Source organism: Anser anser (genome assembly GCF_964211835.1).
Source record: "Anser anser genome assembly, chromosome: 1".
Lineage (NCBI taxonomy): Eukaryota > Metazoa > Chordata > Aves > Anseriformes > Anatidae > Anser > Anser anser.
The window spans coordinates 17,668,628-17,695,266 of record NC_139720.1 but is presented as its reverse complement, the minus strand read 5'-3'; the positions used below and the strand labels follow the sequence as shown (position 1 = coordinate 17,695,266).

The 26,639-nt window shown below is 38.5% G+C and overlaps 1 long non-coding RNA gene across 2 annotated transcripts in view; it reads left to right on the top strand.

Annotated features, from left to right (window-relative positions):
* LOC310883608 overlaps positions 1–20,201 on the top strand; it is a 73,452-nt gene extending 53,251 nt beyond the window's left edge. For both annotated transcript variants that reach the window (XR_014573605.1, XR_014573606.1), the window contains 4 exons: positions 4,778–4,870; positions 5,971–6,057; positions 12,363–12,480; positions 19,961–20,201. This is a non-coding gene — a long non-coding RNA (uncharacterized lncRNA). The remainder of the gene's footprint in view (positions 1–4,777; positions 4,871–5,970; positions 6,058–12,362; positions 12,481–19,960) is intronic.
* The last annotated feature ends 6,438 nt before the right edge of the window (positions 20,202–26,639 follow it).

Sequence of the window (26,639 nt, the reverse complement as noted above, 5' to 3'; positions counted from 1 at the left end):
TCCCAGTGGTAGGGGATACCAGTTATAGTGATGGTGAGCATATATAGACTAATAATGGAAATAATGTTTGTAATTGTGATACAAGTGTATGTTGCAATTGATATATTATAATTTCCTTGTGATTTCAGTATATTGCTGTGTTGCTCTGATAAATCAAAATCCTGTGTAACACCAGTGCAGCTGATGTGTGAGCTATTCAGACTCCATGTAATGATGTCCTTCTGAACGTTCTTCTTAAACTTTGGATATCTAGTCCCATTGCATGTCTTTGGTGGTGTGCTGAGGGCCAAAGTCTTGTCTGATCACCCATGGTTTCCAGAAAATGTAACACTGCCTAGCAACTAGCACTGGTCAGTCAATGAATTCAATATAATTTTGTTCTTTGCAGCAACAGAAAAAAATAAAATAAAATCTTGCCCAGAATCTGTTTTCTGGGAACAGAAAAGAACCTCCTTTCTTTTGCTACCCCATCTTGTCTGATTTGGGACCGTTTTGAATTGACAGTATCCAGGATCTGATAATTTATAAGCATGAAGGTAGAGAAAACTGAAACAGGAACGATTGTTATTTGGGTACAAAATAGCATTTGTGCTGCAAGGACCCTGTACAGAGCTCATTTTCTGATGTTTTTCCTCATAATGAGAGTCAAACAACGAGTGCTATGACTGGCTTCTGTTTTCCTAGTGCTGGCTTGCTCAGTCCCAAATTACCTTACCTGGAAGACAAGAATTGGCAAGAAGAGTTACCCTACAGTACCTCACTGTTGGGTAGTCCTACACCTCTGCTCATGTCAGAAACAGTCAGTTGAGATAAGACAGTGCTGAGATGTCAGGATTTTGAGGCAGATGGCACAGAATATTGTTTACCTACCATGCCAGCCAATTGGAAGCTCTCACGGACTGAACTCACACATCCATGTCTAGTGTAGTAATTCGCATATACGGAAAATCAGCTCCATAACAAAGATCCAACAGCTAGCACTGGCATGGAGCTATCTGCTGTTGGCACAGTTCGCAATTAATTCTGGAACATGGAGCAATGAGGCGTTTCTTTGTGGGAACCTGTCACTAGAGAAGCATTCAACAACTCTGTCTTTCATGTACTTCTCATACAAGAATTGAGGCAAACTAGGTCTTTCTCACTATCAAGCATCTAGCTTCAGAGCTTGCTTTGACTAGCAAGTACTCTCTGAGTGGTGATAGCACTACTAAAAATGCTCTGTAGGCTATCAATACTTGCTGTTCGCTCAAAGTCTATATGGAACAAAGACAGTGAAGGTTTTATCCTAGGAAATGACAACATTTTCTGGCTCTTACATGAAAATTCATGCTCAAAGAGCACAGTTTTGAACTTAGAAAACTATATCCATTTTGAACAACTATCTGTTTCTGTTTGTGCAAAAATCACAGGAAGAAGTGACATAGCTATTCCATAACTTAGAATTTTCTAGGGAAGCTATACTGACTTTATTGCATTCTATAATCTCTTTGCACCCACATAATTTTCAACAATCTTTTTGGTGGTTTCTGCTGTGGGAATAATCTTGCTGTGTAAAGGGAATATTGCACAGGGACAACTACAGGCAAGATTCCGTTTCTAATATTTTTTTATGTTCTGATTATCTTTCCTTGTTTGTCTCTGTTACTGAAATCCAAGGTAGTCCCAGCAGTCCATGCATGCATTATTTCTATGATCTTTTAATTTCAAGTGTAAATCCACATTGTAAGCATGCTGCACCAGCATGCTCCTCTACACTAGTTTCAAAAGAAACCATATGTTTCGGTCTTAGAGATCAGCTATGTTGTAGGTTTGTACTAGTGTACTGTTAAGCTAACCTTGTAGGAGTACATACAGTGTATTGAATTTCTTAAAGAATAAATTGATCACTGAACATCTTTTACTGTTTGGCAAAGGTCTGAGTTTTTAAAGGTCATGAAAGTTAACAATTGTAGTGACCTTTGTAAACACAGTACTACCAATGAAACATTTTGCACAGCTGCCAAACATGTAAAACCAATACAGCTTTAGCTCATTTTCCTTTGTCTTGAAATTTTCTTCTTAATTAGCATGAAACACTGTGTATGACAGTATTAAAAAATAACAAAGTTTTCCACAGATTAATAAAACCTATCTGGTCTTGTGGTTCAAAGTGTATTAGAGTAGTCAAACAGCTGTCTGTATTCCCAAGCAGTTTATGAGACATTAACTTCGTCTTCATTTCTGAAATCTGGAAACCTTTGTGAGGTGCTTATAAAGTTTTACAGACAAAAATAGAAGCATTCTTAGATTTGAAGTAGTTCTGTAGTCAAGTATCCATTAGCAGCGGCACATCTGAATAACTCATTAGGTCTTGGAAGCTTAATTTCTGCTTAAAAATAGAGTAGGCACCCCGGAGACTTGTCTGAATAACAAATTAGATCAACAAGCTGTTAAATCTGTTCTCTTTTTGAAGTATTTCATTGGTCGATTTCCTAATTTATTTCATTTATTTTTCAAATTTAAGAACAGATGCTGATACTCCTACAAACACTCTTTTAGTTGCCAATGTGAAATCCTACTGAAGGGAGAATGAAATCTGTTAGATTCACTGTACAGTATGCATGCATTGTACACAAATGGAAAACTACTTCACCAGTTTACAGGGGTGCAGAAAGCAGCATGAAAATTAACTGGAAGAATTTGAAATTCTAAAATTCAAACTATCATGTGTGAATCAATCATGAATAGTTACCAGCTTTTGAAAAATACATCTCCCATGAATATCTAAGTGTGAATTATAACTTCAAATTAAAATTCAGTTGTTACATATTGCTATGTTTATACTAAATTCATGGAGATGTCAGAATGAGCAGACGATTATGATCAGCCAGAATTTTCCAGTACTGAATAATATAAGTAGTTCCTAACATGGGATAGCATTCATTTCTCTTGATCATCATTTCCTATTGGCTTATGCCTGATATTATCACTTCAAAGGCTGCAGTGGAACCAAATATAAGTTGACACAATTCAGTGGAAGAATCATGTTGCAGAGGAACAGAACAGAGCTACTTGTTTTCTGAAAGAAAAGGAAGTCCCAGACATTGGGTCAATAACTCAGATTATGAACTAGAATTTTGTGATAATTGCCAATCCAGAATATTTTTGGTAATTGGAGTATTCTTTTTGATGAGAAATAGATATAGTGGCATATTTTTTAAAGGCTTATTCTTGGGTATTTGAATACCTGGATTCTTATAAAGCTAATATGCAGATAAATAGCAGTCTGTTCTTGCAAATACTGTGTTACCAGAATTTAAACATAAATGTGGAAATAATCTTGAACAAAATGTATGCATACAGCCCCAAGTGAATCTGAAGAAGTATTTTTCTCCATATAATAATCAGAAACAACAACAAAAATGGGACATGAAACATTTACCATTAAAAATAGAATCAAGACACTTTTCATAGAATCATAGAATGGTTTGGGTTGGAAGGGACCTTAAAGATCATCTAGTTCCAACCCGCCTGCCATTGTCAGTGGTATCGCCCACTAGATCAGGTTGCCCAAGGCCCCGTCCAGCCTGGTCTTGAACACCTCCAGGGATGGGGCAATCCACAACCTCTCTGGCCAACCTGTTCTAGTGCCTCACCACACTCTGAGTGAAGAATTCCTTTTTTATATCTAATATAAATCATAGAATTATAGAATCAAAGAATCATTGAATCATTAAGGTTGGGAGAGACCTTCAAGATCATCTGGTCCAGCCATCACCCTACTACCAATGTCACCCATGTCACTAAGCGCCACATCGAGTCTTTCTTTGAACACCCCCAGGGACGGTGACTCTACCACCTCCCAGGGCAACCCTTTCCAATGCCTGACTACTCTTTCTGAGAAGAACTGTCTCCTAATTTCTAACCTGAATCTCCTCTGGAGCAATGTGAGGCCATTCTTTCTAGTCCTATCACTAGTTATCTGTGAGAAAAGGCTGACCCCCAGCTCCCCACACTTTCCTTTCAGGTAGTTGTAGAGAGCAATAAGGTCTTAATTGGACAATACCATTAAATTCTCCTTTATCTATGTAGTCAGTTTTAAACTAGATATTTTTAATATTTTCCTACCATTTACATATTTTCCTACCATTTACAAATCTTATTTTTTCCCTTTTCCTAGATTATTTATAAGTATGTTGAAAAATTTGTCCCAAAATTCATCCCTGTTGATAAGGATTTCCATGCTACACTCAAATGAAAAATTACCATTTTTTTGCATATTTCCTCCTATTTTAATGAGTTATTAATACATAAAAGGATCTCTTTTATCCCACAGTGTTTTTATTTCCCTCAGAATGTGACAAGTAATCTTTTCGAAAGCTTTCTGAAAATCAAAGTGCTAACAAGATCACCTTTATGCACAATTGTTGACCATTGCAGAGGTTGCTAATAGATTTGAGAAACATAATACTATTAACATTAAAAAAAAAAAAAGAGTCTTTTTGAAAATATCATACGTTTTCTGATTTTGCAGTTTGATTTTTGTGTCATTTTCCTGTAATAAACCTACTATGCAAGACAGACAATCTAGTGTTCTCCATTGTGAGTGTTTAGGAGGACATAATGTTGTAGTCCTTTAACACTGATGACATTTTAAGCAATAGATTATACCCACAGTTTATAGATCATCTATTTTACATTTCAGATTTTTAAAATTCTTCAATAAATAAATACTCTTGGCCCTGGTGATTTGATGCTGTTCAGTTTATTTACTTGTTATTTTACCTATTTTACTCAGAATTCAGGCTGAGACCTTTCCTCAACATTTCATACAGTAAATAGTGCACCTGATGTGAGAACATCTGAGATCTCCTCTGTAACGCCCATAGAGGTAAATACTTCATTTATATGTATTGCAAAGTCTTTGTCTTCCTGTTATTTTAAAAGTTTGATTGTCTGTATTCAATTTCTGAAAATATTCTTATTTCTTGTAGTTCTGGGAAAAAAAGTTTTTTAGGCCTCTGGAACCTTTGTAAAATATTTATAGGTACCCAAACCCAAATTAAATTTTACTTGTTGTACAATTACATACTTAGGTTATATTATTCTTGAGACATTATTTTCACTGATTATGTAGGTCTATTTATATCTTTACCATATTTGCAAAATTTTACAAATAGACTTTGTAAAATATTTGATAATTATTTTCTCGTTTTCATATTTCATTTATTTTATGATAAAAATATCTCGTTTCTCTTATATGTTTAATCTCCATGCCTCCCACAGACAATTTGCCTGTTACCTGGCAAATTGTATTTATTTTTATTCCATTATTGTTTTTATTGTATTGCATATATTATTTTATTCCAATATTTTATTATTATTTATTGGTATTTATTTTTATTCCATTATTTTGCACTGTTACTTCTATATATGTACGTGTGTGTGTGTGTTCCTTTCACTATAAAAATCTTAAATTTATTTGACAAGGGTTACTATTAAAATGGTAATGGTATTAAAATGGCTTTTAATTTTTCAGATCTTTTGCACTGCTTAGAACTCAGAAATTTTTCCCCATCTTATGGTTTCTTTGACTTCTAGATCCAAGAATCAGTAAATGTCTAAAGAATGTCTTGCTGTACAACATTAACTTCATGTTTTTCCAGATTAAAAAAAAAAAAAAAAAAAAACAGGATTTCATATATTCTTAAGCACTCTGCACTTATGCAGAAAGTTTTAGTCTCAGTGCTTCCACAGTACTTATGGCAAGTATCCAGTACTCTTTTTGAATTGTTTCTCTTCTGTGTTCAACCTTTTACACACAGGGACAAACCTAGCCCTAGTGTGTCTCTAATGAAGAAAACAGAGATACACAAGGGATGAATTGGCCAATTATTTGTCTTCATTTGAGAGTTTCCTTTTCTATTTAACTAGTTGTTATTGATTTTTCCATTTAATAGTATCTTCAGTTTAATCTTTTGCCCTTTCAAGGTGAAGGCCCTTTGGCTGTAAGCTTTCCCAGCTGAGTTTAAGAGGACTACTACTAACAGCAAATGAGATTTTTCAGTGGCTCAATAGGTAAGCCTAGCACTTTCCAGTACTTGGGTCATGAGTTCAGTTCCCTGACAAAACAGATACATCATGAATAATATCCTTTAGGATATCTTCTGCCACTGCAGGCTTTTCTTTTCTTTTCTTTTCTTTTCTTTTCTTTTCTTTTCTTTTCTTTTCTTTTCTTTTCTTTTCTTTTCTTTTCTTTTCTTTTCTTTTCTTTTCTTTTCTTTTCTTTTCTTTTCTTTTCTTTTCTTTTCTCTTCTCTTCTCTTCTCTTCTCTTCTCTTCTCTTCTCTTCTCTTCTCTTCTCTTCTCTTCTCTTCTCTTCTCTTCTCTTTTCTCTTCTCTTCTCTTCTCTTCTCTTCTCTTCTCTTCTCTTCTCTTCTCTTCTCTTCTCTTCTCTTCTCTTCTCTTCTCTTCTCTTCTCTTTTCTTTTCTTTTCTTTTCTTTTCTTTTCTTTTCTTTTCTTTTCTTTTCTTTTCTTTTCTTTTCTTTTCTTTTCTTTTCTTTTCTTTTCTTTTCTTTTCCTTTCCTTTAAAAAATATCAAATTTATTTGTTCATTTACTTGTTTGTTTAATTTGTATGTAAACATTCACTTATTCAACATTATAACATGAACAAATAAGGAGTTTTCTTTTTCTCTGGAAAGGTTAAATTAAAAACTATTTATTGAGTAAGAATATAAGGTGTTATGAACCAAAATCTTGAAAGTTGTCCTACACTTGCTCAATTTTCTGTATTGCATTATGTCATGTCTAAGTACTACATGCATTAATCAGCTTATGCTAAATGGCTGTATCACATTCTTCGCAGGGTAAATTTTTATTTATTTAGTTTGCACATCACTTAAATTCAACTTTTTTTTCTCATAAGCAATATCTGTTGAAAAGTCTACAGGAAAGCTGGTGAGGGACTCTTTGTCAGGGAGTACTGAAAGGACAAGGGGTAATAGCTTTAAACTGAGAGAGGGAAGATTTAGATTAGATATAAGGAAGAAATTCTTCACTATGATTGTGATGAGGCACTGGAACCAGAGTGGTTGCCCAGAACTGGTTGCCCAGAGAAGTTGTGGCTGCCCCATCTTTGGAAGTGTTCAAGGCCAGGTTGAATGGGGCTTTGAGCAACCGGATCTTGTGGGTGGTATCCCTGCTTATAGCAGGGGGGCTGGAACTAGATGATCCTTGAGGCCCCTTTCAAACCAAACCACTCATGATTCTATGATTCTGTGATTCTATGATTTTACCTTACAATGAGAGTGCACTGTTGGTTTGTGACCAATGCAGCACCTACCATAACTCTTAGTAACATCTCAGACTATGCTGAGTTACTTTTTGCTTCAGGTGGGATGGTGCTTTTGCTTTTTGAAATCTATTTCTTAGATTTCAGTTAGTCTAATTCTCAAATTTATCGAAGATTTCCTAGACAGAAGGGTTAGGCATTCCCTTTAGCTTTTCCAGATCACCAGCTAGACACTCAGCCATTGATCACTGCTGTTTGAGCTTGACACTCCATCCAATTCTCTGCTTACTGAACTGGTTCCTCATTCCATGCATACAGTCAACTTTCAAATAATAAGAAAAAAGAATAAAAGAAAAACATAAAAAGAAAAAAATCAGTTTTGAATATTAGTACATGATTGGATGCAATTCAAATATCAATGACTTCTACCAAAATAGAATTTAAGAACTTTGTCCCTAGACTGTAAGAAGCCGAGAAAAATTTTGAAAATGCAGAGACAAAGATGGGTGGAAATAATATTACTCTAAACTGAACACTGGAAATGGCAAAGTAGTGGGAAATTGAAGAGATGACTGGAAAAAAAAAATATATCTCAGATAAAAGAACTGATATTGCTTGATTGTGTTCATAGAAAAGATGGGAAAAACAAGAAATCTGCATTTCCAACAAATGTTAAGAAGCTAAAGAATTATTATTATTAAAAATTAAAGAAATATTATTTTCATTGCAAGCGCACATTTTACTGTCCGCTAGAGTAGCTGTGCAAAACATGTTTATCATGACTCTTCAGAAAAAAAAATCATTGGCTATTTAGTGATGCAGGGGATTTTTTTTTTTAGCCACTACATTATCTCAGCAGATAATTTAAAAAATAAACTTATTAACCTTTGTAAAGGAACTTTCTAATTAATCATGTATTTTATAGTTCCATTAGCTATGCGTCCAACCAAGTCCAGGCAATCATATTTAATTTCTCACATACTGATTTATAAAGGATAGTTTATTGCCACTTGCTCATTAGCAATTACAAGTAGGACTTCTGCAGGAGGTTGTGCTTCTTTTGTAATTAAACCTTGTTAGGATACAAATATGAAATGTAGGTGTTTAACAGTGAACTGTAATGTGTTGGAAGACTAATAAAATTTTGGAACTTGTAAATTGAAACATTTTGGCTGATCTAACTGTTTTATTTCTTTATACTTTCCCAATCCATATCTGAGTGGCATTAAGATGTAGGTACCCCAGAACTGGTGATACATTTTGCTTCAAAGAAAAAATATTTTTTGCAACATTATATTGAGTTTTAGCCCTACAATAGCTGTTAATTAGTACCTTAAAACAATTTAAGATATTCTAGGGTCTTTAAAAGAATTTAAGTCTCTGGAAATTATATTTTTTTAATATAGAAAACATACAGAAGTATTCAAGTTAGACAACAAAACTTTCTATCTGTTCTTGCTGCTGGTTTTTTTCACACAAATTAGAAAACATTTTCATCACAGTATGATGAAAAATGTTCTCAAAACATAATTAATGAAAATGTATTATTTTTTTTTCATTTTATTATGAAGAAATAAACTGTATTGCATCATCTGTGGAATGTTCTTGTAAAAATAGTTAGATCATTTAGTCAAATGAATTCAAGAAGTTCAGAATAACTCAGGCTCAAGGACAATAAACATTCATGACTTGTCTCTCTAGTGTCTGTAGTTTAGCAATTTTGCAAAAAAAAAAAAATTAAAAAACATTTTAGAAATTAATACAGTCTTTTACCATTATACGTTAATTACCATTATATATACATTGCAGCCTAACAAACAATGGATTTTTTCTAAGCATCAACACACTAAATTGAAATTTCAAGAAAAGAGCTGCATCAAAATCTGCAGACCTTGACCAATTGATTAAACAAACTTTTCAAAACATTTAAGTAAACAGAAGCATGAAACAGAAAAGACAAGAGCTGCAACAGTATATGAAAGAGAAGTTTTGTAGTCATGTTGTTCCTTCATCTCATTTCAGTACTCTAGTAATTTCTAGACAGAAATTACTATTTCTGTCTAGGACCTTCTGGTGTCCTGGTGTCTTAAGTGTAGGTGGAAGAAGTTAAAAAAAAAGTTCCAGTAAAGGAATGTGGAAGGACCGTGCTTGCTTCGATTTATAGTATCGATTTTGTTACAAAAGAGGCTTTCTACAGACTTCATGAAGAAAAAAGTGAAAAGGGGACATATTCTGGAGCAATTAAGAATTACTCTCAATAGAGAAGGATCAAGAAAGGAAACATTTAAACAAATTGAACAGTTTGAAGTACATGGCACCTGATGTGATTAACCCAACATTCCAGAGGGAGGGATCTGGTTGATAAATTTGTGAGGCCACTCTCTTACTTCTGAAAGGCCATGGTGACTAGAATCATAGAATCATAGAATATCCTGAGTTGGAAGGGATGCATAAGGATCATTGAGTCCAACTCCTGGCTCCACACAAGTCTATCCAAAAATTGAGACCATATGACTAAGTGCACAGTCCAAACACTTCTTGAACTCCGACAGGCTTGGTGCTGTGACTATGTCCCTGGGGAGTGTGTTCCAATGCGCGACAACCCTCTCAGTGAAGAATCTCTTCCTGATATCCAGCCTGAACCTCCCCTGTCGTGGCTTGACACCATTTCCATGGGTTCTATCGCTTGCCACTAAAGAGAATAGACCGGTGCCTGCCCCTCCACTCCCCCTCATGAGGAAGCTGTAGACTGCAGTGAGGTCTCCCCTCAGCCTTCTCTTTTCCAGGCTGAAGAGGCCAAGTGACCTCAGCCACTCCTCATATGTCTTCCCTCTAGGCCCTTCACCATCTTTGTAGCCCTCCTCTGGACACTCTCCAATAGTTTCATATTCTTTCTGTACTGTGGTGGTGCCCAGAACTTTACACAGTACTCGAGGTGAGGCGGCACCAGTGCAGAGTAGAGTGGGACAATCACTTCCCTTGACTGACTAGCAATGCCGTGCTTTATGCACTCCAGGATACATCCTGGGGCTGCTCCCTGAGGAGCCTGTTCCAGTGCATGACAATCCTCTCAGTGAAGAACCTGTTCCTGATATTCAGTCTGAACGGCTTCTGTCGCAGCTTCAAGGCATTTCCAGGTTTTGTACTATTATGAAAACATTCCCCTCCTCCCCAAGACCAGCTGACCACAGGTTTGACTTGTGTGGTATAGTATGAATGACAGTTTTGGGTTATTTTCCTGATTAAGCTGTAGTGATCAAGCTCAGGGCTGCCCTACAAGTTTCCACAAACTGCCATGATAAGTGGTTGGCTTGTTCTTCTGGCATTATATAGTACCCATATGGTTACCTAGATGCTATTGGCATTGCAGGTCTATACTACAGAAAGGTAGAGAGTAGTTCTTTTTGAGCATCTGTGCAGTTTCATGGTCTCTCACATAACTACACCATTACTTCCTGTTAAATCCAGCCAAACCTTGTGGCGCAATCTGTAATTTCCATCTCTGTTTCACTGTTATTTGTTAAGTATGGAGGCTTCTCATGTCATGTCCCATAGTTTTCCTCCACTTCTTGAAGTCTAATTCAGGCCAATGCTAAATTATATTGCTTTCAGCCCAAAAAGTCTGAACACACACAAAAGAAATAAAATGTATCAGTCTGCATTTTCATAAAAATAAATAAATAAATAGGGAAATAGAATACTTACGTGTGGAAAAGAAAGAAGCTGAAGAACCCAGCCTTCCTCACTGTGTAGCAGAACAAAAGACAGATGCAGGGGAAGATGATGAATGGTTGGTACCACTCTGTTCTTTTCCCTTCAGCCTTTCCATTGAGCCATCAGAGTACTACTCAGAGTATCAGAGAGTAGCTGCACTGAGCAAGCATTCTCAGAGTTCTCCTCAGGTAATAAATCAAAGGAAACCTATCCATATTGGTCTTGGTTTGCATGGTAAGATAAATGCTTAAAAAAAATGCCAGCCACATCCTGGGCTGCGACAAAAGATTCATTATCAGCATATCAAGGGAGGTGATTCTCCCCCTCTATTGCATTCTCATGAGAACCAAGCTGGAATAACGCATTCAGCTCTGGGGCCCACAACATAAGAAGGGTGTGGACTTGCTGGAGCAAGTCCAAAGGGGGGCCGTGACGATGCTCAGAGGGCTGGAGCACCTCTCCTTTGTAAATTCTGAGAGAGTTAGGATTATTCAGCCTGGAGAAGGGAAGGCTCCAGGGAGACCTAATAGTAGTTCTTTTGTACCTAAATGTAGGCTGCAAGAAAGTTGGAGAGGGACTTTTTACAAGGGCATGAACTGATAAGACAAGGCATAATGGTTTTAAACTGAGAGAGGGAAGATTTAGATTAGATATAAGAAAGAAATTCTTCACTATGAGGGTGATGTGGCACTGGAACAGGTTGCCAGAGAATTTGTGGCTGCCTCATCCCTGGAGGTGTTTAAGGCCAGGTTAAATGGGGCTTTGAATTACCTGATCTTGTGGGTAGCATCCCTGCTTATGGCAGGGGGGCTGAAACTAGATGATCCTTAAGGCCCCTTTCAAACCAAACCACTCTATGATTCTATGATTCTATGATTTTACCTTACAATGAGAGTGCACTGTTGGTTTGTGACCAATGCAGCACCTACCATAACTCTTAGTAACATCTCAGACTATGCTGAGTTACTTTTTGCTTCAGGTGGGATGGTGCTTTTGCTTTTTGAAATCTATTTCTTAGATTTCAGTTAGTCTAATTCTCAAATTTATCGAAGATTTCCTAGACAGAAGGGTCAGACATTCCCTTTAGCTTTTCCAGGTCACCAGCTAGACACTCAGCCATTGATCACTGCTGTTTGAGCTTGACACTCCATCCAATTCTCTGCTTACTGAATTGGTTCTTCATTCCATGCATACAGTTCCTTCTGATCCAATCTATTTTATGATTCTACAATTTTAAAATAATTAGAGGGCAATAAACTTATGACTAAATTCTGTGTTGTTTTTCTTCCTACTTTTTCTTTTTCACATTGATGTGTGTAATTTACAATGATGTTTGTGTCATCTCCAATTTTGACCTGAAATTTTTGATCCCATAGGAAATAACATAAAAGGATTAAATTGCAGAAAATATAGCCTATCACAGTTGCCATATGTTGTTTACCACAGTCCAAACTAAGTGATCAAGGAAAATCTTGAGCATGTTGAAACCTACAGGTAAGATTTATAGTTCTGCAGTGTGTATACTTATTCAAGGTCTCTTTGATTATATTACATATTTAGCCAGATTATGATTACCTTCATTGCATGGCTGCTTGATCAGCAAACCTGTTATATGATTCAGCCCCTTGGTTAATGTTTAGAGTATAGTGTTGTGTACTCTAATAGCAGTCAGAGGATGGTAAGCGAGGAAGCAAAACCTGATAAATGCTGTCATCTAATGTAAGGGAGATAAGATTAAGATAAGATAAAACTTACGTTAAGGGGTGTAGCTAATTAGCCGTTATAAATCTGGTCCTGTTCAGGGTACTGAACTATCATGATCATGGATTCACAAATAATGTAGCACTATCTCACTCTGGTCGTAGTCGCATTCCATGAACTACCACAGCCACACTTAAAGAGTTTGGTCGCATTCAGTGAGAACTATCACAGATGGCTAGGATCAATGCAATATAGTGCAATTTATTAAAGCAACATGTACATGGGTTCTTTGGATTGCCAGCAATAAATTCACTGTCTGCGAAAGCAAACTAGCATGCCAAAAGTACACAGATAACACAGCCTGGCTATTAACACGTTAAAAGGCACAAAGATTAGAGATTTCTAAGTTTCTGCAGAGACACCTGGAATAACCAAGTGTTCAAATCTTGCCCCAAATCGTCCCAATGGGGGGGAAGAGAGACTCAGCCTGTTAACTGATCCCAGAAGTCATGATGGCATCTCCCCTCACATCCTCTCTCTCTTAAGCCAATTTATATATTTTTCTGTCTTTTAGGTGGAGCTTGAGTGACTCTAGTCATGCATATCTTGGTTACATTTGGTGAAAAGTTTTTGTGCTTTCGTTTAAAGGTATAGGCTCCAAGAAATTCAGAACACATTCTCAGTGAGGGGTGGTCTCACCTTGGAGGTGGGTGGCTTTTGGGATGGAGGTGTGTTTTGGTATTATAATGATATTATAATGAGCAAAGTTCACTAGAGTTCAGCATGTTGTCAAAAACATGACAGGTCATTGGCTCAGGGTAGCAAATGTACAGCTAATTGGTCTCAGTGTGCGCAAGAACAATCAAGTTCCCATCTTGTCACAGAGCCTAGCCACGGTGTCTCCACTCCACTCATTACTCTGTACTATTCCTTAGAGTCAAAACACCTGGTTCCCCTAGTGCAATCAGCATCTAAGGTTGGAGGCCTAGGGAATGCTTAGGTAGTGCAGCTACATTCCACACTGAAAGCTTCTTCAATGCTGTACATTTTCTTTAAAATGTGAATATCAGTTTAATTTCCAAGTCACTTTAGGTAATTATACCACAATAAGGTAAGGTAAGGTAAGGTAAGGTAAGGTAAGGTAAGGTAAGGTAAGGTAAGGTAAGGTAAGGTAAGGTAAGGTAAAAGATAAGTGAGACCACCTGAAGAAAAAAGTTCAGAATACCTTCTTAGTCTGAACTGAGTGAATATATGCAGTTTCTGGAAGTAATAGATACAATTATATGATTCTCCAACTACTGAACTTATTACTAGACATAGCTGTTTAACAAAATCTTAAGATAAGGAAACAAAAATGAAAGATAATCTGTCTGAAAATTAGCTTTAGTGATTCCTCCCTGCACCTGTCTCTGCCCTTATAGAGAGCTGCGCTAATTACGTGTAGATTTTGGCAAATCATGTAAGTTCAGATATACTGAGTAGAGGTCATCTAACCAAGAGCACATGTTTTCAAAGGAGACATCTACATCCATGCTGGTACTCTAGGGTCCCTTTTTAGTCAATAGTGAAAAAAGGAGGTATTTCCAAGGCACTATTGATTTCTCCTAAGATTGATGTTTAAAATAGATCACTTGAATTGTACCCTGAAAGTGCTTATTTCTCTCCCTTGACTCAAGAGGGAATGACTAGCTCAGGTCTGTCCACTGAAGATGTCTGTATTACAGACATCTAAAGTTTGATTAAATAACTCATAACTTGTTATCACTAAACTTTCTAAGAAAAGGTAATTTGTTAACTCTCATTGTCAGGGTCATTTTCTTCAGATGTTTTTTAGCCATCTGCAAAGACACTCTGAAAAGAGAACACATGATTTAAAAGCAAAAATTAAGTATTTATTAACTATCTCTCAGAAAAGAAAATTAAAAAAAAAAAAAAAAAAGGTTGTAATGGTATAATGGTATAAGCAGTATTATGCTTGTTGTCCCAAAAACTACTCATAAGGTTTTGCTGGCTAGGTAGAGTTCAGTCAGGAATAAAATGGTCATTCTCCATGGCTTTCTGGGACAGAGTCTCAAGTTGAAGAGTTGCCATTTTCTATCCAATTCTCCAGATTTTTTTTTCTTTACAATTTTATACCTTTTCATGGTAATACTGTTCTTCAGTCCTTGAAAAACTAAGAATTCCTGCTCCAACAATTGTATCTCTGTATCTCTTTACCTTTCATATCTTTCATGGTATCACTCTATGAACTTCCTTATTAATCTTACTCACAACCTAACAGTTCCCTCAGAGATGTAAACTTAGGACGCTCAGTTGGTTCCTGCCAAAACTTGGACCCCTGGACCAAAGACAGTGGAATCCATGGTATGGAATAGGCAGGGTATGGATTAAGCAACATTCATCTGTTATTTACAGGAAATGTAAATGATTCACTGACATTTGAAAGCAACACACTCTTCCACACACCCACAAAGACATCAAATGATGGCTTGTCATTATAACTGGCTGTCATTATAACTGTTGTAATTATACCTGCATGAATCACCCTGAAGAAGGGTAGGAATTTGGGTCATATCTGTGAGACTACTAAGAGTTAAAGCTACTACCCTATTTAAGGGTTGTGACAGCTAAAGAGCCTGTGTAAAGCATACTTACATCTTACACTGAAATATTTGCCAACTTGTTTGTTAAAATATAAAAATTGCTATGTTTAATCTCATTTTATTGTCACATAGATATATTCAAGTTATCTAATTGTGAAGTTGTGGTTGTTCAATAAGCAATTCAGACATATACATGCTTACAGTTGGCTGCTCATAAATTTCCATTGCTTAAAATGAGAGTGCATTAACAGAATGATTTATAGGAATTTTGGTTACTGTCAGGATTAAGTCTTTAAAGCTTAATCCTGAAAATCTTTGTGGTGATGAGCAGTTTCTTAAAATACCTGATAATACAATATTTAAGGAACATTTTAACCTTAAAGTACAACCAAAAAAATTATTAGAGAATAAAAGCTCTTTTAAGATATCCTCTTCATGAAAGGGTAAAATTAAATTAGTACTAAACCAAACTGGTTTCTTAGTTTGGGTTTTGTGCCTGACCTCACATCACCATGGGTGTGGAGTTAAAAAAATATATAATAATAAAGTCATATAAAGATTTTCTGTGTGTTTTACTAATATCAAACTATTATTTTGGCATAATTTCTCTTTTTGTCTTAATCTTAATTAAGTGTTTTTTTGAACTGTGAATTTTAACAATCAAGAGTATTAAATCAGAATTTAATAGTTTCAGGCCACATTTCATCTATAGATTATATAGAGAGGCATAAAGGTAAAAACAAAATAAGAGAAAATAGTGTACAGGAATATTTTGATTCTAATCTCTAAATGTCGGAGAATCTTGCTGGGCTGCTGTTCTTTGGCCTCTCTCTTTACCATGCAGTAAAGTGTATATGTAGAAAGAGTATATATCATGCATATCATGTAGTATATAATGTCATGCAATATATATATATATTCAGAAACTTTTTTCTGTTGTTGTTTGTTTATAGCATACCACTGAGCTAGGACAGGTGCTTTTGTGGATCCTTCTTGACCTACAGTAAGATATATCCTACCTGATTTTGGCCTCCTAAGAGTCAGCCAGGTTATGCTAATCATATAGGTACAGATAATGAAGAGAAATAAGCCTCTTTAGGAAGCAGATCTGTCTCTCCATATATTTAGGTATATTTATATATATTTATCCATATATTTAGCTAGGTAACTAGCTCAGATTTTGGATGGAATTTATTTTACCTAACTTTAGGTAAGCAAGTGAGACAGGAGTTTAGGTTTCCATTACAGTCAGTATTGTTCTAGCTAGTAGTCAATGGAGTTAATGACAAACTTTAGATGAACCTTCCCTAATAGCACTTATATCAGCATCAGTGCAAAATGTCAATATATTACCCACCAAAAAAAAAAATATTTTGTTCAAACATGCCTATTTGACAGATTATTTCAAACATAAAATTTTACTTATATTATTATAGAACCCAGAGACTAAAAAGTGACAGTTGCTGCTCTCTACTGATTAAACTGTCCACTTGGCTTTTCGACTGCTTCTAGTTAACAACACATGGTGTTGTAGTTGCCTTTTTCCTGTCCATAGTTTTAAGTGGGTTAATAACTGGATGATTCCCCTTCCATTTAGTGCATCATCCTGTTTCAGGAAGCCCTGCCTTTTGGAGATACAACTGCTAAGACACTGAGACCATTAATTTTATCAAGATGGTTCAGCTCTTCAGTGGGAATAAATAGTTTTCTTGTATGCCCTTATGTAGTGGGTGACCTCAACTGACAGCTCAGCACCCATGTTATATGGTATGGAGTATCCCTTTGGTCAGTTTGGGTCAGTTGTTCCAGCTGTGCTCCCAAGCTTTTGCCTATCCCCAGCCTCCTGTCTTGGGGGAGACAGAAAAGCAGAGGCGGCCTTGATGCTGTACAAGCTCTATTCTGCAATAGCTAAAACACTGTTTTGTAACCAAAACTGTTCTAGTAACAAATCTAAAACATAGCACCATGCAGGGTGCTATGAAGAACACCAACAAGTACCACAGCCATTCTTCAAATGTAATTATGCGTGAAAACACTGGGACTGATTCAAGTACATAAATATATGCATTTAGTGTCACTGGGCTGGCAGATATACACAAGACCTATAGGAGACACATGGACTTTGCAGTGACAGATTCTCTAGTTCATCTGCAATGGCATGGGATACCTATGTTTACTCAAAGCTGAATTCTGCCTAATACTGTGTTGTGTTTTAACCTGGCCGGCAGCTAAACACCGCACAGCCGTTCGCTCACCCTCCCCCCTCCCTCTCTGGGATGGGGGAGAGAAACGGGAAAGTGAAGCCTGTGAGTTGAGATAAAGACAGTTTATTAAGACAGGAAAATAATAATAATAATAATAATATTACTAATAATAATGTGTACAAAACTAGTGATGCACAATGCAATTGCTCACCACCCGTTGACTGATGCCCAGCCTATCCCCAAGCAACCGGCCCCCCCACCCTGGCTAGCCACCCCTATATATTGTTTAGCATGACGTCAGATGGTATGGAATACCCCTTTGGCCAGTTTGGGTCAGCTGTCCTGGGTCTGTCCCCTCCCAGCTCCTGCTGCACCCCTAGCCTGCTCGCTGGCAGGACAGAGCGAGAAGCTGAAAAGTCCTTGGCCTGGTGTAAGAACTGCTCTGCAACAATTAAAACATCAGCATGTTATCAGCACTCTTCTCATCCTAATCCAAAACATAGCGCCCTACCAGCTACTAGGAGGAAAATTAACTCTGTCCTAACTAAACCAGGACATACTGTTATGACAATAAAACCAGCTAATTTAGAATAATTTGACATTAATTAGAGGATGTTTTGTTTTGTTTTGTTTTATTTTCTTAAACTTCATAAATATGTTGTCTTCTCTTGCAGAAGATTTTCCATCAGACTTTTTTAATTCAGTGTTGCACTAACTAGAACTTAAAATACTCAAATTTCTGTGAGCCAAAAAATTAAAAAAAAAAAAATGAGTTGCATGTACAGTGAATTATTATATCACTTAGAATATGTATTTGTTTTAGAACAAGTGACAAGAAGAAAGAAAGAAGAAAGTTCATTAGATTGGGTCTTTGTGGACCCTGAGGCTAAACAGCAGAGGACTCATTACAGTAGGGATTAAATCTGACTGAAATGTTAAAAAACTGAAAGCCAAAATTAGTTCATTCTATATAACATCTAGTTATTTTCAAACCTTCATAACCATCATGAGAAGGAAATCAATTTACCCCAGGGGTTAGTAAGAGGACAGAAGTTACATACCCGTTTTCTTAAACAATCTTTTCAATATGTACAAATGGAAAAGGAAAAACTCATGATATTATTTCGAATAGACTCTGTATTGATGATTACAGAGATGACATTGAAAACAGTCAAGAGAAAGCTGGTGGGTAGCTTTGTGATACAAAAACAAAAATAGTTTCATTATTCAGAACTGACGTTATAGTTTTATTTATATCTAGCAAGACAATTTTGGTGCTTGTTTGATTTTACAGTGGAAATGCAACTAGGTCACAGGATATAAAACTGCATTTACTTCTATCTTAAATGAAGAACTTGTGTTTGATGGCAGTACATCTTCCAGAGAGAAATCCAGTTTTGACCTGAAGACATCAAGAGATGAAAATTGTTCTGTTTCTCTTTATACTGTATTCAAATGAGAAACTATTCTGATTGCTCATTGAATTTGTCTGGCTTCACTCTTTGCTGGTTCTTGTTATGTTCTTCTCTGGTAGGTAAAAGAGCCCTTTCAGTACATGGCTACTGTTTCTTGTGAAAGTGCTTCTGACTTCAACTAAAGTCACTCAATATAGTGTTTTTGATAATATAAATAGATAACGTTCTTGATATCTATCAATAGATATTTCCCTAGAAGTCATTTAATAGAGATGGGAAAAGATAAACTCTTTGGTCTTCTCAAAACTGTTCTTGTTAAGTATGGAAAAAAAAATGTATGTGTGACTTCAGTAGCTGTGTCACACATGCTAAATACAAACATTACCTTACTTACCCAGTTTATCCCTCTGTGAATGGCACTGGTCCTTTTTGTTAAGACATCATGTGGGTAAATCACTTTATTATTATTATTATTATTATTATTTACAAATGACACAATTTTCCATCCTCTAGTTGTGGCATTCACTCCTGTTCCAGACATCGAACCACTCTTGTGGCCTTATCAAAATGAATTTGCCTGCATAGACCCCAGCCTGCAGCTGTGCCTATTAACCTATGTTAAAAAATTCTGTACTTCTGTGCACCCGCCACCCCAACACCATGCTCTTGCTCACCCAGACTACATTCCAGGGGGACAGAGTGAGAAACAGAGAAGGCCTTGATGTTGTGCAAACACTGTTCAATAGTAGCTAAAACACTGCTATGCTATCAACATTGCTTTGGCCACAAATATAAAGTACAGCCACCATACGGGCTGCTATGAAGAAAATAAATGCCATCGCGACCAGACCCATTACAACCAGCTACTCTCAAAATACTTACGAATTTAGGTCAATAATGGGGCGTTCACTTTTAACTTGGAAATCACTAGTATGATACATGTAGTCTGCCAGGAGATTACTCTCCCCTACATATTTGCACAATTATGGAAAATACTCCCTCCCCACAGACACCCTCCTTTTCAGAAGTGATTTTTTGTTTGTTTTTACAGCTATATTATAAGAAACAGAAAGCTTGAAAACTGGAAATCATAGCTCTGGACTGAATATGATCCACTGTGACATAAAGATTTTATGCAGCATTATGTTGTGGCTCAGCAAGAATAAGAGAGAGATGTACTACATTTGTAGTGGTTGTCTTTGACTTTAAAACAACTTTGCTGAAATACCAGACTGTGGAACTGTTCCAACTATGTTTTTATTGTTGTTGCTGTTGTTTGGGCCTTATGTATAATACAAAGCACATTTTTAATGTTTTGAGATTATTTTTTGTTATGTAGAAGATGATTGTTAGGATCTGCCCCAATCTCCCTACTACCACATGGATGGAACTTGTGGGACATAATTGTCACACTGTAGTATCATGAATTGAGGAAGAAACACACAATTTCACTTGTTAGGCATCTGGGGTTTTTCACCATAAGAGAATCAACAGCTTCTTAGGAGAAAACATGGATTCCTTTAAACTAAAAACAAGTGGCAGAGGAATACATTTTCATATTTACATTTGTTTATTTCTTGTCATAATTTTTATTCAGTGGGTTCTTAATAATTTTTACAGTATCTGCCTTCTAGGCCACACACAAATGCAGGGATAGGCACTTGGACTGGTGTTTCTTTTAAATGTAAAAGCTTTCAAATTACTTCATTAAGAAGGAAAGGGGCATTTAATCTTAACCTATCCATTTCAATAGTTAATACGAAAGGCTCTGTCATGATAGCATCTGAGTATCTCATTATCTTTATTGTGATCTTTCTCACAACATGCCTAAGGAAAGAAAAAAAAAAAAAGATTGTTTTTATTTTAAAGAGGTGGAACTGACTCAGAAAGATCTAAAGGCCAAAGCAATGAAGAATTAAATACTGTAGTCTTAAAGTCTAGCTTCTTTCTCTGTTGGAATTAAATCTGCATCTCAAAAATGTACCTAAGTGAACCCTCTATAGCTTATTCTTAAAAATGATGTAAAAGCAAGGAAGTGTGGTCCATTCTTATGCGGAAAAGGAAAGACACAGCTGAGCTCATGAATCGATAGTTAGACCTAGGAGTTTACTGTCCTTACCTGGCGTAGGGTAAAAGATGCTTCTATGTTCTGAGGACTGTTCCCATACTTTAAATTAATGTACAAATGGATACAATTCATTTCCCTTTGCTCACTCTTCTAACACTTTTCTGGAGCAAAATATTTGCATTTTCATAAAATCCTAAAATCTTGTGAGTTAGAAAGACCCATGTGGAACATTGAGTCCAACTCCTGACCACACCAGGCAACCCAAGAGATAGACCACATATTTAAGAGCATTAACAGCATTGTCCAAACATATCTTGAACACCAGCAGGCTTGGGGCTATGACCACTTTTCTGGGGAGCTTGTTTCATTTTTTGACCACCCTCTCAGTAAGAACTTTTCCCTAATATCCAATCTAAACTTTCTGTAATGCAGCTTTAAGCTATTCCTTCACGTCTTGTATTAACTGGAGGTAAATTAGTACTAGAGCTGATGTGCCCAAGAGATTTCAGATATAGAAAAAATGCATAGTTTTCAACAAGATGCTGAATAATTACCAGGGTTCTAGTCAGAGTTGCTTTCTGTATCTTGGGTAAACTGGATAAATGAAAGTTGGGAGACATCTAAAGTTTTTGAGCAAAATTTTGGTCTATGCTGTTGAAGATGGCAATTAGCAGCCTAATAAACACTTTCATAAGGTAAACTAAATAATAGTGAAAATTAATTTCTTTCCTAAATTTTGAAAATATAGTTAATTCAATAGTCACATATATTATGAAAAAGTAATTTTCATAAGTCAAGTAGAATTCCAGAAAATAGAAATCATTCATTCCTGGAGAAATTTGGGCTCAACCATTCCCTTGCTCTTCATAAACTGAAGAACTTTGTGGAAAACGAAACCTGAGAGCTCTAGTTCCCTAAGGAGATTTATTCAGTAATAATTAACAATAAATGATAGTTAAAGCAACATTTAGTATGTATAGCTAACACACACACACAAAAAAAAAAAAAAGTAAAGTAAATATTCTAAATAAATCTCAAAATATTTGGGTTATATTGCACACATCATCCACGTCTGTCCAATTGAGACATTTTCTGACATACAAGAAAATGACCTTCTGAGTCTTTAAATCATTGACACAATATGCCTTTCTCTGCTAGAGGTGTTTTAGTGGGATCTCCAAGCAGAAGTGAAAAGTAAGAGAATAATGAGGAAGTGGCAATGTGGTGACAAAACTCAAACAGGCTATAAAAGAATTCTGAGTAGACTCCAGCTTAGCCTCAAATTGTGTCAAATCAAAGCAAACTCTACATTCACTACTGAAACTTCAAGTAGTAAAGCATAGAGAAAGAATGCACAGGAGAAAGAACATTCTTAGAAAGACGCTGACATATTTTTTTAAAACTTTGTAAAAAATCTCCAGCCGCAGTCACCAATGTGGCTACTCGGACGGAGGGCTCGGGAAAACACACTGCCGTCCAGGTCTTGGGCTGCAGGGTGTGCCCGAGTCTTCTGTCGGTATCCAACAGCAGCAGCGAGTGGTATACCTGTGGGAGGTGTGCCCAGATTGAAGAGCTGCTCAGCCAGGTAGCAGAGCTTCGGGAGGAGGTGAGCAGGCTCAGGAGCATCAGGGAGTCAGAGAAGGAAACTGACTGGTGGAGGTGTACTCTACCCTCTCTGAGACGGACTCACGAGCCTGCCACAGCACAGGTGTCTTCTGCTGCGCAGAAGACAAAAGTTCTCTCATCCCGCCAGGCAGTAAGAGGAGACCTAGGCCAAGGGGGGGAATGGAGGCAGGTTCCTGTCTGGGGTGGTAGGCAAGCCCTGTCCCTGTCCACCTCACCTTCCCATCCACCCTTATATAACAGGTATGAGGGTCTAGAACATGACAGTCAAAACACTGAAGTAGATGAAAGCCCGTCCCAGTTGGAGAGGGTGCCTAAGGCAAGGCAACCTACCCCCCACATTGCTACATCATCTGTCAAAAAAGAAAGAAGGGTTATTGTCATGGGGGGCTCCCTTCTGAAAGGGACAGAGGGCCCAATATGCTGACCGCACCCAACCCACAGGGAAGTCTGTTGCCTCCCCAGGGCTCAGGTGAGAGACTTTGCTAAGAAAGTCAAGCGCCTGGTATGTCCCACCGACTACTACCCGCTACTGGTCTTTCAGGCTGGTAATGACGAGGTAGCAACGAGAAGTCCAAGAGCGATCCAAAGGGACTTTAGGGCTTTGGGGTGACTACTTAAAGGACCAGGGGCACAGGTTGTATTTGCCTCTGTTCTTCTGATAGGGGGGATCAATGCTGACAAGCAGACTCATCACATTAACATGTGGCTTCGGGACTGGTGCAGCCAGCAGAACTTTGGGTTTTTTGATCACGGGAAGGTCTACACGACACCGGGCCTGCTGGCACCACATGGGATGTGCCTCTCTCAGAGCGGGGTGAGGATTTTTGCTCAGGAGTTGGCAGGGCTGATAGATAGGGCTTTAAACTAGAGTCGAAGGGGGAAGGGGATAAAACCAGGCACGCTGGTGATGAGCTAAGGGATGGTGCGCTAGAATCAGAGTGACTGTGTGCTAGTGAGGCCCTTCAGTTGGCTACACAAGGTGCTGCGTGTAGGGAGGCGCATTTGAAGTGCTTCTACACAAACGCACGCAGTATGAGGAATAAAATGGACGAGCTAGAAGTCTTGGCCCAGTCCCACAGCTACGACACCATCCGCATAAACGAAACCTGGTGGGATGAGTCCTGTAGCTGGTGTGTTGCAATAGATGGTTACAGGCTCTTCAGGAGGGACAGGCAGGGTAGGCAAGGTGGTGGGGTGGTGATGTATGTGAAGCTTGGGCTGGACTGTGTGGAACTTCAAGTTGGCGATGGCAAAGTTAAGAGCCTCTGGGTAAGGATTAAGGGATGAACAAATAAAGGGGATGTCGTTGTGGGAGTCTATTACAGACCACCTGGCCAGGACGACAACGCCGATGAATTATTCTTTGCAGAACTAAGAGATGCCTTGAGATGAACTCCCCTTGTCCTTATGGGGGATTTCAACCGGCCAGACATCAACTGGGATCACCTCACGGCTGACACGAGCAAGTCCAGGAGGTTCATAAAGCACCTAGATGATAACTTCTTGGTGCAGGTGCTAAGGGAGCCAACTAGGAAAGGTGCCCTCCTAGATCTGTTGCTGGAGAACAGAGAGGGTCTTGTGGTAGACGTGGCAATTGGCGGCTGTTTCAGTCATAGTGACCATGAAGTGGTTGAGTTTAGAATTTATGGTGACAGAAGGAAAACTGCCACCAAAATTTCAGCCCTGGATATGGGGAAAGCAGACTTCAGGCTGCTCAGGGAACTAGTCAGCAAGGTCCCCTGGGAAACTGCTTTTGAAGGCATTGGTGTCTGTCAGTGCTGGTCAATCTTTAAGCACTGCCTCCTAAAAGCACAAGATCAGGCGATTCCAAAATATCGGAAGTCAGGCAGGTGGGGCAGAAGGCCGGCCTGGCTGACCAGGGATCTTCTACTGGAGCTTAGGTGAAAAAAGAAAGTGTACGGCTGCTGGAAGGAGGGTCAGGTGATGAGGAAGGAATACAAGGATGTTGTTTGTGTTTGTAGGGAGAAAATTCGTGTGGCCAAAGCCCAACTAGAGTTGAAGTTGGCCATGTCTGTGGGAGACAATAAAAAAGGTTTTTTATAGGTATGTGAACAGAAAAAGGAGAACCAAAGAAAACATAGGTCCACTACTTGATGGGGAACGTCTCCTCACAGACAATGACATAGGCAAAGCAGAGAAGTTTAATGCCTTTTTCACCTCTGTCTTCAACACTGATGATGGGCTTCGGGACCCAGGGTACCCTGAGCTGGAGGACCATGACAGTGGGAATGACAAACTCCCAACTGACCCTGAACGTGTGCGGGATTTGCTGCTACACCTGGTTCCACACAAGTCCATGGGTCCGGATGGGATTCATCCCAGGGTGCTTAAAGAGCTGGTTGATGTCATCACGGGACCTCTCTCAATTATTTTTCAACGATCCTGGGAATCTGGAGAGGTCCCAGTGGACTGGAAGCTGGCAAATGTGCCAATTTTCAAGAAGGGTACGAAAGAAGACCCTAGCAATTACAGGCCTGTCAGTCTCATGTCAGTGCCTGGTAAAATTATGGAGAGGATGATCCTTGAAACTACTGAAGCGCGCCTGGGGACAATGCAGTCATTGGTCCCAGCCAAATGGGTTCATGTGGGGTAGCTCCTGCCTAACAAATTTGATTTCCTTTTATGATAAGATCACCCATCTAGTCGATCAAGGGAAACCAGCTGATGTGATCTTTTTGGACTTCAGCAAAGCTTTTGACACGGTTTCCCATAGGATCCTACTGGACAAAATGTCCAGCATACAACTTAACAAAAACATCATACGATGGGTGAGCAATTGGCTGACGGGCAGGGCTCAAAGGGTTGTGGTAAATGGGGCCACATCTGGCTGGCGAATGGTCACTAGTGGGTTCCCTCGAGGCTCCTTTTCAGGGCCAGTCCTCTTCAATGTTTTTATAAATGATTTGGATGTAGGACTAGAAGGTGTTCTGAGCAAATTTGCCGACGACACCAAACTTGGAGGAGTTGTGGACTCGGATGAGGGTGGAAAGGCCTTGCAGAGAGATCTGGACAGATTGGAGAGCTGGGCGATCACCAACCACATGAAGTTTAACAAAAGCAGGTGCCGGGTCCTGCACCTGGGACGGGGCAACCCTAGCTATACGTACAGACTGGGCAACGAGATGCTGGAGAGCAGCACTGCAGAGAGGGATCTGGGGGTTGTGGTTGACAGCAAGTTGAATATGAGCCAGTAGTGTGCCCTGGCAGCCAGGAGGGCCAACTGCACCCTGGGGTGCATCAAGCATGGAATCGCTAGTCGGTCGAGGGAAGTGATTGTCCCACTCTACTCTGCGCTGGAGCGGCCTCACCTCGAGTACTGTGCGCAGTTCTGGGCACCACAGTACAAGAAGGACATTAAACTGTTGGAGAGTGTCCAGAGGAGGGCGACGAAGATGGTGAAGGGCCTAGACATATGAGGAGCGGCTGAGGTCACTGGGCCTGTTCAGCCTGGAGAAGAGGAGGCTGAGGGGGGACCTCATCGCAGTCTACAACTTCCTCGAGAGGGGGAGTGGAGAGGCAGGCACCAACCTATTCTCCGTAAACACCAGTGGTAGGACCCGCAGGAACGGTGTTAAGCTGAGGCAGGGGAAGTTTAGGCTGGACATCAGGAAGAGGTTCTTCACCGAGAGGGTGGTTGCACACTGGAACAGGCTCCCCAGTGAAGTAGTCACTGCACCAAGCCTGTCTGAATTTAAGAAGCAATACACTTAGTCACATGATCAAAACTTTTGGGTAGACCTGTGCAGTGCCAGGAGTTGGACTTGATGATCCTTATGGGTCCCTTCCAACTCGGGATATTCTATGATTCTATATTAGGAGGGTTAATTCTCTGACTTGCTTTTGCTTGAAACATTTTCTGAAGCCTTGTCTACATAGTACTTAATGCAGTGATTAAGTAAGCACCTAGCTGGCAATTATTTCTTCATTCTGAACTGGTAGCTTTGGACTAAAAGGAATTTAAACTGATAATTACCAAGATCATTCTCGTTACTTCTTCCATGCTAATGGCAAAATA